At 41.8% G+C, this 12,137-nt stretch overlaps 2 long non-coding RNA genes across 2 annotated transcripts in view; both read left to right on the top strand.

Annotated features, from left to right (window-relative positions):
• Positions 1-12,137, top strand: part of LOC107835217 (uncharacterized) — a 13,574-nt gene that overhangs the window by 1,146 nt on the left and 291 nt on the right. The gene's annotated exons all lie outside the window — the stretch shown is intronic.
• LOC107835216 (uncharacterized) lies at positions 8,366-8,927 on the top strand. Its single transcript, XR_001661042.1, has 3 exons — positions 8,366-8,381; positions 8,593-8,649; positions 8,848-8,927. It is a non-coding gene; the product is annotated as an uncharacterized LOC107835216 (long non-coding RNA).

The following is a 12,137-nucleotide window of genomic DNA, read 5'->3' as shown; positions in this document are numbered from 1 at the left end:
AAAAAGTTATTAAAAACAAGTTTTTGTCTAAATTAAGGTGAATTCATGGTTCCTTTTTCCACATAATGTAACCGGTAGTGTTTATGATAAAATAATAATAATAACAATTATGTGATCGGTATCGGTGATCGGTATCGGTGATCGGCCCTCATGGGTGATCGGTATCGGGAGGAAAAAACCTGATCGGCACATCTCTATTAATAATGCAGGGTTAGTTGATCAGATGAGCACTATTGTCCAACAAATAGGGCAACAGCTGGCTGATAGTGTTATGGCACACCTGAACTCAAGCAGCCCAAGTGGAACTGCAATTAACAAGGATCCATTCGAATATTGGCTAAGATTGAATGGAGCAGCTGATGTTGCTGTTAACCTACTTAAAGAACAAGGTAAGACCTTTGACAATCCAAGTGTTGAAGTTACTCGCATGTTCATCAGAAACTGTCCATGTAAAGATTTAGCTTTCACCTTCAGATCCAAGACCATAGAAAAATGGTCAGCACAAGATGTTCAGGAAGTGTTGGATGAGTATCATATGGAAAAGGGACTACGGTCTGCTGAGAAAGAAACCAAAATCAGTGTGAACCGAGCAGAGGTGGACTGCACAGCGCCCATATCTGTTCATAAGCAGGAACTGCAACAATGTGTAGCCCCAGACAATTCCACTATGGAAAGACTGATTGGCATGCTGGAGAAAGTGCTACTTTAAGCCCAATGCAACTCCCAGTCCAGCAGAAGGCAACTTGTTAAAAGCCATTTGCCATATTAAAGGACTGAATGACATACCATGTTCTGTGTGTAATGATAATTCTCACACTGCACGTACGCACTGCCGATAGAACAATCTGCTTCTTCTGTCATCTTCCTGGCCATTCAAGTCGAAACTGCCGTCAGAGAGACCAGCTACCTTCCCACAACCAACAGGAAAACTGAAAGATCTGCGTGGAGGGGAGGACAGCGCAGATTGTCTTAATGACACTCCCACCTTGGATTCTTCTGATGATGACGACTGTGAGACACTGTACATTAATTACAGCAGCAAGGTTCCACCACAAAAGACACTGATTGTGCAAGCCCCTCAGAGACTTTCTAAGACTGACAGCTTGTTCTACACGGATGTGACTGTTGGAGGCACACATTCCCTCAAAGCCTTGGTTGACAGTGGATCAATGGCATGCACCATGAGTGAGGAAGCTGAAGCAAAACTTTCAAGCTATCTCACGAACCTGGATAAGAAACCAGCCGCTGATTTTGTTATTGTTGGATGTGGAGGTCATGTCATCACACATTTATGAACTCACTCTAACAGTTTTTGGCTTTATGTCATGATCCCTGTTTTAGTGATTCCGGGCCAATCTGATGAAATTATATTGGGCAGTAATGCTATCAGATGGCTGATTTCACGAATGAAAGTCTCTTTTGATGAGACAACTGACTGTTCCTCTCAGAGAGGCATTCACAAAGACAATTTGCCCTGTTTAATGTCTCTGCTGTCAGACTCGATGTCCTGTGACCCAGGCATGAAACCCATCAAAGTGGGCACAGCCAAACTCAAAAGGTCTGTTGAGTAACAGCCCCTAACTGAACATTTAGTTTGGGCCAAACTGCCTACATCTGATGTTTCTTTAGTTGGATGTTCAGTCATCATTGAACCAACTCAGTCCAAGTGCAGACCCAGACAAATTCTAGTGGGGAGAGTTGTAGCGTCACTGTATGCTGATGGTTGTGTTCCTGTCAAGATTGTATATCCAACTGAAAAACCTCTCACTCTGAGAAGAAATGCAAAAGTTGCAGATGTGTCCACTTGTGTTTCTGTACATGACTTCACCAAACCTGAGTGCATCCAATCCAACACACAGTACACCAAAGACCCTGTAAAGACACCAGTAACTGACGAGGAGATGTCTGATATTCTGAGTGACATTGGACTCCAGGACTTGGACTTCTCATCTTGTGAAGTCTCCCTTGAGTGGAAAAATAAGTTACTGCAAATCATTCGGCAGTATGAATAAATCTTTTCTCGGCATAAAATGGACTGTGGGGATGCTACAGATTTTGTGCACAGAATACGTCTGGTGGATGACAAGCCCTTTAGGCTACCATACAGGTGTGTTCCGCCCTGCCATTATGAAAAACTACACACTGCTCTCAGTGAAATGGAGGAGTTGGGAATTATTCGTAAATCACAAAGCGTATATTCCTCTCCTCTGGTTCTGGTTGTTAAGCCGAATGGAGATCTCCGTATCTGCAATGATTTCAGATGGTTGAATGCGCGAACCGTTAAAGATGCGCATCCATTGCCTCATCAAACAGATGCCCTTGGTGGGAATATATTCTTTTCCACCATGGACCTGACTTCAGGGTTCTATAATGTGAGACTACACGAGGATGACAAAAGGTTTACTGCCTTTTCGTCTCCTTTTGGCCTGCATGAGTACAATAGGATGCCTCAAGGCTTGACCAACAGCCCTGCGACTTTCATGCGGATGATGATGTCTATTTTTGGGGACCAAAATTTCACTAGCTTGCTATGTTATTTGGATGACCTGATGGTCTTTGCCCCATCTGAACAGGTTGCGCTTGATCGGTCCCAGATGGTTTTCTCTTGTCTGGCTGCAATTAACTTAAAACTATCTCCCAAAAAGTGTCACTTCCTTTGTAGGTCAGTGAAATTTTTGGGTCATGTGATAAGTGAGGATGGTGTAAGCACTGATCCTAGTAAAGTTCAGGCTATCAGTGAGGTACAGGAAACTGATCTTATGGAGACTGACGGTGAGAAACCATGTGCCAGGAAAATTAGATCCTTTCTTGGGATGGTCCTTTATTATCATCACTTTATTGGGAAGTGCTCTGTCAAAGCTAAACCACTCTTTAGCCTTGTAGCTGAGCCTGGAGTGATAAACAAAAAGGGGCAAGGCAACAAACCCAAATTCAAAAAGGGTCAGGTTAAATCCTCCCCATCTGACTGGAGTGCAAGGAAGCATTTAAAACTTTGAAAAATGAGTTGATAAGTGGTGTTACCTTGGCTCATCCAGATTTTAATGCTCCATTCATCCTTGCAGTTGATGCCTCTTTTGATGGCATTGGAGCTGTTTTGTCACAGCTTCCTCCTGATGGAAAGGTGGCTAGACCAGTGGCTTTTGCCAGTAGGACTCTCATGCTCTCAGCTAAACTATCCATCACATCGCTTGGAATTTCTTGCTCTTAAATGGGCAATCTGTGACAAGTTTAGCCACTGGCTAAAAGGGTGTCATTTCACAGTCTGGACAGACAACAACCCATTAACATACATACTAACCAAACCAAGGTTAGATGCGTGTGAACAGCGGTGGGTTTCCAGGCTCACTGCCTATAGCTTCGATCTGAACTATGTTCCTGGCAGCAAAAATGTTGTTGCTGATGCCTTGAGTAGAGAACCATTTGTTCAGTCATGCATGAGTCATCGCATTGTAACTGAACCATATACCGCACTATTTAACCAGGTGAACGGTATGGTGGACAAAACGGTCCAAGATGAGTTTCGTTGTACGACCAACTGTCAGTTGGTTGTTGAGTGCGCGGATGACAATGTGCCCTCACCGACTCCCCAGACATCATTAATATTGCAAGATGTGTCGGCTGTTCTTGAGACACATGAGTCTGGAGGTTTCAGTCAGATGAGAGCCACTGATCCAGCTGTCTTGCAACTCAGTGACACTGATCAATCTGCCTTGCTGCCAAAGAGTGATCTTGCTAATTTACAAGGTCAGGATGGTGTGTTGGGCAGACTTTTCTATTATTAGGTACCGGCAGCGATGCTCTTTCCACCCAGGAATGGGAGAGAACGCATGCTGATCACAGAATATGCCCTAACTTCCCACCATCAAAAGTCCTTTTCAGAATATTTTTTTTTCCAAAAGCAACACTGCTGTGTTAAAGTTCATTGATTTTCCTTTCCAACGATACCAGTTTTATGTATGTTTAATTAAATAAAACACTTTAAATTTTCCAGTATTTTTCATAATTTTTTTGAAAAGCCGCATTATTTATGCCAATTCGAACGCCCCTCCTGAAAGGCGCTGAAACATTGTCCAAGAAAATCAGTTCGGGCGTCACGAACACATCACCAAATGAGACAACAGTGATATCATATTAATCCTTAAACTATAGGCTTTCTATACATACCCGGTTTGTCAAGGGTTATTTTTTTAGTTTTTTTGTAAATCATAAAAGTATCAAAACGTTGTCAAATAGCGAACGAATTATAAAAAATAAACCCGACAAAATGGGTATAAAAATAAAGGTTAATTTGTTAGCTTTAATATAATACTGGAACCACACTTGCAGAATCAATGTGCGTGACGCCCCACGCATATCAACACACGAACGGACCTCCCCTGAGGTGCCCCTTCCAGCTTTCGCTCTTTCTGTAAGCTAAATGTGGCTACGTGGTGAAGCTAGCTAAAAACGAATAACCAGAGTTTTAAGCATCCGGTAGTTCTAAGAGCGGATCGAGTGAACCCCTCCTCAGCTTTTTACCGTGTGCACGGTCTAGCGGGGACCTGTTTTAACAATTTTTTTTGGTGTTTTTTTTTAAACTGAAAAGCGGACGGATCGCCCGGCTGGCTGATCATGACATCTACCGCGCTATGCCGAGCTCCACCGCGTTCTAATGCGACCTGCCGGAGCCCCGCACAAAGACTGCGGGAGGAGTTAAATCTAAAGTTAAATCTAGTCGAAACTTTTGTAAAAGAGGAGAAATTAAGCAAACATGGTCCCTTCCCCTCCTCACCTGAACGTGGGGTTATTCATCCTCCTCCTTCCCCTCCCCCTCTTCCACAGGTATGCTTTGTCCTTATTATTTAATAATAATAAAAAAGCGGATTAGATCCGCTGTTTTTATGGGTCACGGGAATTATGCATGATGATCTGTATTTGTATGGCTTAGGTTTGTGCTGATTTTGTGCGATTTTTGAAACAACGACATGAAGCGCGTTAGCAGACGTGCTCACTGGCGGTTTCTGATATGGGAGGCATGGGCAACCGCCCAGGGCATCATTATGTGGGTGGCGGCATGATGAAGTGACTGTATCTATATGTATCTATACTAAAATGATAAATTCTAGACACTTTTTATAATAAACTGTACTTTCTTTGGCACTTTTTCAGATGGTCAATAGTAGGGAATTTTCCATAAAGAAAGAAATCTAAAAAAAAAAACAATCTCTATTTTCTGCCAACAGTGTAGAAAAAAACTACTAAAGATAGCCATAAATAAATGTTTTTATATGATGCTGCAGCCTAATTGACATCTAGGAAGGAAGTTTCAATGAAATGCATTAAAAAAGAAACATTTTTGGTGTAAGTCAAAAATTCTCTAAAATTAGATTTTTTAAAAAACAAACAAATGATCCCTATTTTCTACCAGCAATATTAAGGAAACTATTAAAGATGGCCAAAAATGGATGCCTTTATGTTATTCAGCAGCCTAATTTATCTGTAGTAGAGAAGTTTTATTGAAATCTGATGAAAAATACAAGTTTGGGGAGTGGTCAAAAAAATACTTAATTTTGTCAATTTTTGAAATTTATTTCAGTCGGTCAAATTAGCTTTGGAAGCAGTTTTGCGGCCTAATAAATCTTTATTGAACAGTCCCAGACCCCTACAAAAAACTGAGCCTGTTAAGACCACATAGCAGGGCGGGCAAAATAGTTTTTGGGGCTTGGTTTCAACTTATATTTTTTAATATAGTATCCCAAACATGCCATCTCTGCTGTCAGGGTAAATATTGAAATTTGTTTTATTTTTAAAAATTACATATTTTAAAGAACCTTCATTTTAAAAGTAAACTGTTTATACTGTACATATTCATGTTTTTCAATATGATTTATTTCTATTTAAAGGATGTCATTACAAATAAGTGTCAAATTTATTTATTTTTTAAGTAATCGGCTTTCAAAAACCCCATCTTTTTCTACTCAAAGGTGGGTTTGTGGCAAGGTACACCTACCCCCCAAAATCTTGGAAACCGTTAGAGATAACGGGCTGAATTTTTTTCTGCTCTTTTCTGGTAATGCACTTAATAGAAAAATGCATTCAGAGTACAAAAAATATAAAGAAAAAAAATTGGTTGCCGGTACCTACTATTATATGCAGCGTAACAGGAGACCCACCAGACGTGAACGAGCAAGTGAATTTACCTGGTGTTTTGAACTTGCTGAGACATTGGCCTAAGCTGATCATTAACGATGGCCTGATTTACAGAGTTAAGGAAGACAAACAAATGAACATGACAACTCAACAGTTTCTTGTCCCTGACTCTTTAAAAGCCAAAGTCCTCCAAGGAGTGCACGACTCAGCTGGTCATCAGGGCCAGGCCCGCACGCTGTCTCATCCCAATCCAAAAGAAGTTCTTTTGGATTGGGATGGAACGTGACATCATTAACCATCTGAAGTGTTGCTTTGGATGTGTGGTTGGGAAAACTCCAGAACCTAATGACAGAGCTCCCCTTGAAAGTATTCAGACCTCTGAGCCGATGGAACTGGTCTGAGTTGACTTTTGGACAGCTGAGCTCTCAGATAAGCGTAGTGTGGATGTCCTAGTTGTAACAGACCACTTTTCCAAGATGGCACATGCCTTTCCATGCAAAAATCAGTCAGCCAAACAAGTTGCTCGTCGTCTGTGGGATGACTTCTTTTGCATATATGGATTTCCTAAACGCATTCATTCAGATCAAGGAGCAAATTTCGAAAGTCTTCTCATCAAAGAACTTCTGGAAATGGCTGGCATACAAAAATCCCACACTACACCGTACCACCCGATGGGGAATGGCATTGTTGAACGTTACAATAGAACCTTAGGAAACATGATACGTGCACTTCCTCCCCAGTCCAAGGCAAGATGGCCTCAGATGCTCAAAATGCTAACATTCTGCTACAATTGCACTGAGCATGAAACAACTGGATTTGCACCGTTTTTCCTTATGTTCGGCAGGATCCCGCGCCTGCCCATTGATGTGGTTTTCCAGCACGCTCTGTCAAATGGCCCAGTTGTAGACCATCATGAGTTTGTCTCCCGCCTCAAACATGACCTCTCTGTGGCTGCCCACATTGCCCGACAAAACAGTTCATCAGAACAAGCCCATCAAGCAATGTACTACAACCGCAAGGCTAAAGGTTCTCCTCTCGATGTGGGTGACAGAGTTTTGGTTGCTAATCGTGGTGAGCGAGGGAAGAGGAAGATTGCAGACAAATGGGAATCAACAGTATATGAAGTGGTGCCTGGGTAGAGTAGTCATCTTGTGATCGGAAGGTTGTAGGTTCGATTCCAGCTTCCTCCTGCCACATGTTGATGTGCCCCTGGGCAAGGCACTTAACCCCAAATTGCCTACCGATCTGCGTATTGGTGTATAAATTTGTGAGTGCGAATGGGTATAAATGTGTATTGCATCAAAGACCCTGTCACATCAAGGACAAAGGTTCTCCACAGAAATCTTCTCCTCCCTGTCAACTTTCTCACTGCTGCTGCCGTTTCTGATGATGTGGACAATTCCTCTTGTGCCTGATGAGGTACAGGACAATGAAACTAAAACTGTGAACTGACTTTTGCAGATGGACAAAAATGGTTGTATGACTGTGCTTCTGACATTCCAGTATATGGTTCTTCAGTAGACATTGTGTTTCCTGTCTCAAGTGATGTGACCAAGGATTTGCCTGAACCTGATCTCCCTGAATCTGTTGCACTGTCAAGCTCTCCTGAACCAGTTTCCAACCTTACAACTGCAGCTGTCCACTCTGAGCTCATTCAGCATGATCTTTCAGCTGAACATAATACAGACACTGGATTTGCCCGTAACTGATGTTGTTTGCATTCAGCCTTCTCTCGGCTATGCACTAGGTCGGTTAGGCCTGTTAAGCCTCCAGCCAGACTTACATGTGAAATGAATGAACAGGTTGTGGATGATTTAATGTCGACTGTGGACTCTCTGTTTTCCTTTGTAAAGACAATGTTTGCTGGGTAGATTTGTGTTATTTCAAAGTTTTTTTTGGTGATTGCCTTGTAGAGCAACAGTTGTATATCAAAAGGTGTAAATGGCATCTTTTGGGTCTGTGTTGGTAAGAGTATTGGCCGCACTCTTGCTAACATTATTCCTTAGCGGAAGTTTCGAACTGATTTGACTACTATGTGCTCTCTTTATCGCACTTTTATTTTAGTGCTGTGTGTGCTTGTTTGATACCCCATTTTAGCAGAATGTAAGGGGGGTGTATGTAACATAGTTAAAATGGTTCAGGTTAAATCCTGCTAAAATGCACCATCTGCTGGTAAAAAGTTGTATTGCATTCACCCTAGAAAGAGCGAGGTATTATGGGTAATCCTCAGAGCCATGAGAATCACCGACGAGGTAATGTGTCTCTGCCATGTGATAAAGAAATATTTATGCATTTTGTGAAGTGTGTTTGTGGTTTTTGTTTTTGCATATTGTTGAAATATGTTCGGTCTGGGCCGCGCTAGTTCTGTTATTATGTCGTTTTTGTCGCGTTTGAGAATGTTTAGTTCGTGGGAAAGTGCAGTGGGAATTTCCCACGTGGTAACATTTTGGCTCCTCCTTGCAGGAGCTTGTTTTATGCCAGAGACTGACCTTACCTCCATGCCCGTTCTGTGAAATGCAGGTATGTTTTGCCAAATCTTCTGTAGCAGATGGTTAACATGTCACTGAGTTTTATTAATAGTTTTATACAATGTCAATTTATGTTTCTGCATTGTTCTAAAATGCAATATTATATAAACTAAAATATAAAAATCCACTATGCGATCACTGTAATTTGACATGATTTTATTGTGGTTACTGTATTATGGGTATTCCTCAGAGCCATGAGGATCACTGACGAGGAGCTTGTTTTATGCCAGAGACTGACTTTACCTCCATGCCCGTTCTGTGAAATGCAGATGGAGAATTAAAGAAGCAGCTGATGCCAACTTGAGCAGCTCCTTGTCATTCGTTGACACACCGATAGAAGCCACCAAAACCACATAGGCCACAACTACATGGAAGAAATTATGTAACTTTGGCCTGCAATAGACATCAGTAGCTTATTGGCTAACTGCAGTAATGCTTTTTGGTGACGTAACCAGTCTACAAAAGACAGGTGAAAAAACATCTATTAATCTGGACCTGGTTTGGGTTTAACCTCCCACCATCTTAGCGCAATGCTAAGGAAAGCCCATAATGCCCAGGGTCATAACTTCGCTAGTCTCAGACGATCCCGGATGTGAACATGTTTCATGTTCAGGTCTTGCGCTTCCTTCTCCAAATGAAAGGGGAAACTGTTGGTGGGAGTATAGAAACCTCCTAGGTAAATTTAGCAGATTCTGACAAAGCAGTATATGTCATGGAACATCTTGTCCCTGATTTTTAAAAAATAATATTGCCATAACTGAGGATTTAGTTTTTCTGTTTGTCAATTTACTTCCTGTGTTGTCTCATCTCCCCTTGATTGCTCCCAGCTGTGTCTCGTGTTCGCTTATGTATTTAACCGACCTGTGTTCCCTGCTCCTTGTCGGATCCTAGTCGTGTCTATACTGTCATGTCAGTCGTCCATGTTGCATGTCTTTTTGTTCGCTGTTGTCTACTCTGTTGCCAGTTGCTACAGGCGACTGAACTCCTTGCCTCTGCTCACTTGTACTGCCTTGATTATGTATTTTGTTATTCATTAAAACAATATATATTAACTCAACAACCTGGGTCCACTGTGTCCACCTCACCACCTACAACCTCAATTCATGACAATAACAATGGCATGCATTCGGTAGCATGTAAAAACCCATGGGTCGAGTTCTAGCAGTGCAATAAGGATATGTTTGCCTTTACTGAGGGTTGGAAGCTGTTTCGCTGTTTTATTTGCTTAGACAAGTAATGTCAACTGTCCTATACTGCAGTAAGCAGTCATGATGAGAGAACCAATGCAGTCCAAGTCCCTGACAATATTTCTTTACTACCACCTGGTACATACCTTCAACCTCATCTCACATCATGATCAGCTGCAGTGGTTACAGGCTACACTTCAAGGAGGTCAATGGGGCCAGTGCCTGTAGATCAGTGGTTCCCAAACTTTTTCTCCTGGCCCCCTCCCCCCCCCAGTGGTTTCCAAACTATTTCTGGGCCCACCCTATGGCTTACAAATAGCTGTCTGGTTGAACGATGTGTGTGAGCGAAGGGGGTGGGGGCTGGATTCTTAGAGACTCCCTGTTATACTCAGCCCTGGCTCCAGATGAACAAGAGAGAGGGGGGGAGGAATCAACTTTTTGGGGGGCAAAATGAATCGTAGCTGAACATAGACAACAACATCAGTAGCCTACAAGCTACTTGTTAACAAGCTTAAGGTGCTGTATTGATATTAGCTAGCTAGTCATCTTTTAGCTCACTTTACATCCAACAGCTTTACTCAACTCAGTCGGTTAGTTTGGAGGAAAAACTGTGAAAAGTTCTTTGCATCTTTGCTGGTTTTCTGCCATGATTCTAACACACCTGCGAAGCTCTGCACAGCAGCAGCAGGTCTCCTTCACTGCTGCACAGGTGTAAACCCAGCGCGTGTGTCGTAGCTCATGTTGTGTTTAAAGGCGGCTCGGAAAAACAGTTTACGACATGTTAACAACGGATTAAACAGTTTTAACTGCTGATAAAAGTGACAGAGGACACCGATATGGGAAGTGTGGGAGCCCCTATTGTATCAAATTTACAGAGGAATAACAGAGAGTTGGCCATTCTAAGGTAAAAACCCAGCGCATACAGTGTTCATGGGTTTTTTTTTTTATCCAGACGGCTTCCCTTGCCCCCCCTGCAATGGCACGCCGCCCCCCCTGTTAAGGAAGAGTTTCTCTGAATTAATCAACCTTGGAAAAAGTCTGGCTCTCTCTTCCTCTTGGACCCCAGGTCCTCTCGGCGGGCCGCGTGTAGCCACAAGGAAAACAACAATGCGTGTTGACGTCTCAGAATTACAGAGTTTAATCCAATAAAAGACAACGCATAAAATTACAACAGAAACTGCAGAACAACAGAGACATACATTCGTTTACCTGACATAAATGGAAAGAAGAAGAAGGAAAGAAAGAAAGAAAAGCAAAGATGTCTTTGGAGAATTGCAATAGCAAATCTAATCTGTTCTGTGTAGAAAGGTTTTTAGTGAAGGCATATTCTTATTTTTAATTTATTCAAATAAGGCGTATCTTTGCTCCTGAAGCCAGGAACTCCTGCTTCAGGAGTTCCTGGCTTCAGGAACTTTTCACAGCCAGAACTGTGAAAAGTTCTGGCTTTTCACAGATGAGTGTGAAAAGCTAGAACTTCTACTGTATTGTTTTCCCACAGACAAAATGCAGTTCAAATGATCCTAGCAAACCATCTGCTGCAACTACAGGTAAAATAGGCCAGAATACGTTACTGATTTTAAAACCACAATTAGGCTTTTTGAATCAAGACATGTTAAGTTTTAAAACTAGCTTATTTTAAATTTATTTTCTTAACACCCCCTAGGGGGCATGCCCCACAGTTTGGGAACCTCTGCTGTAGATGAACTCTTCTCTGATGATGTGAATCACATGTGAAAGCACATGATATGTGTGATTTTGGAAAGTTTCATGGTAAAACCCCATGTGATTCCCATGTGATCACATGTGATACACGTTTTCACATGTGGAAATATGTGATACACATGTAATCCCCATGCAATACACATGTGATTGCCAGGTCATTCCCATGTGACACACATGTTTCCTCGTGCATATCACATGTGATACACACATTTCCACATGCGGAAATATGTGACCCCATGTGAATTTCATAGGATATTTTTGTAAGGGAATGTAGATAGTTATCAGCATTTCCTGTATGCTTGCCTTTGTTGTTAAATGGACCTTCTCCTCCTCTTTTAATGTATTTTGTTAAAAAAAAAACAGTATGGAGGACATATGGAGGGCCAATACTGACATACGTAAAAGTGAATGAAATATATGAATGACCTCATAAAAAAAATAATGCACACATACATATGTGTGAGTGCACCTCAAATAAGTTTCCAACCACTGTTTCAAAGAAATTTCTAAAGCTGAAGTAGGTGCCATAGTCTCTAATATAATATGGAGGTATATTCCACGAGTATATATA

Source organism: Poecilia formosa, unplaced genomic scaffold, assembly GCF_000485575.1.
Source record: "Poecilia formosa unplaced genomic scaffold, Poecilia_formosa-5.1.2 Scaffold1247, whole genome shotgun sequence".
NCBI classification, from domain to species: Eukaryota; Metazoa; Chordata; class Actinopteri; order Cyprinodontiformes; family Poeciliidae; genus Poecilia; species Poecilia formosa.
Note: the sequence above shows the minus strand (reverse complement) of the source record. Positions and strands in the feature narration are given on the sequence as shown.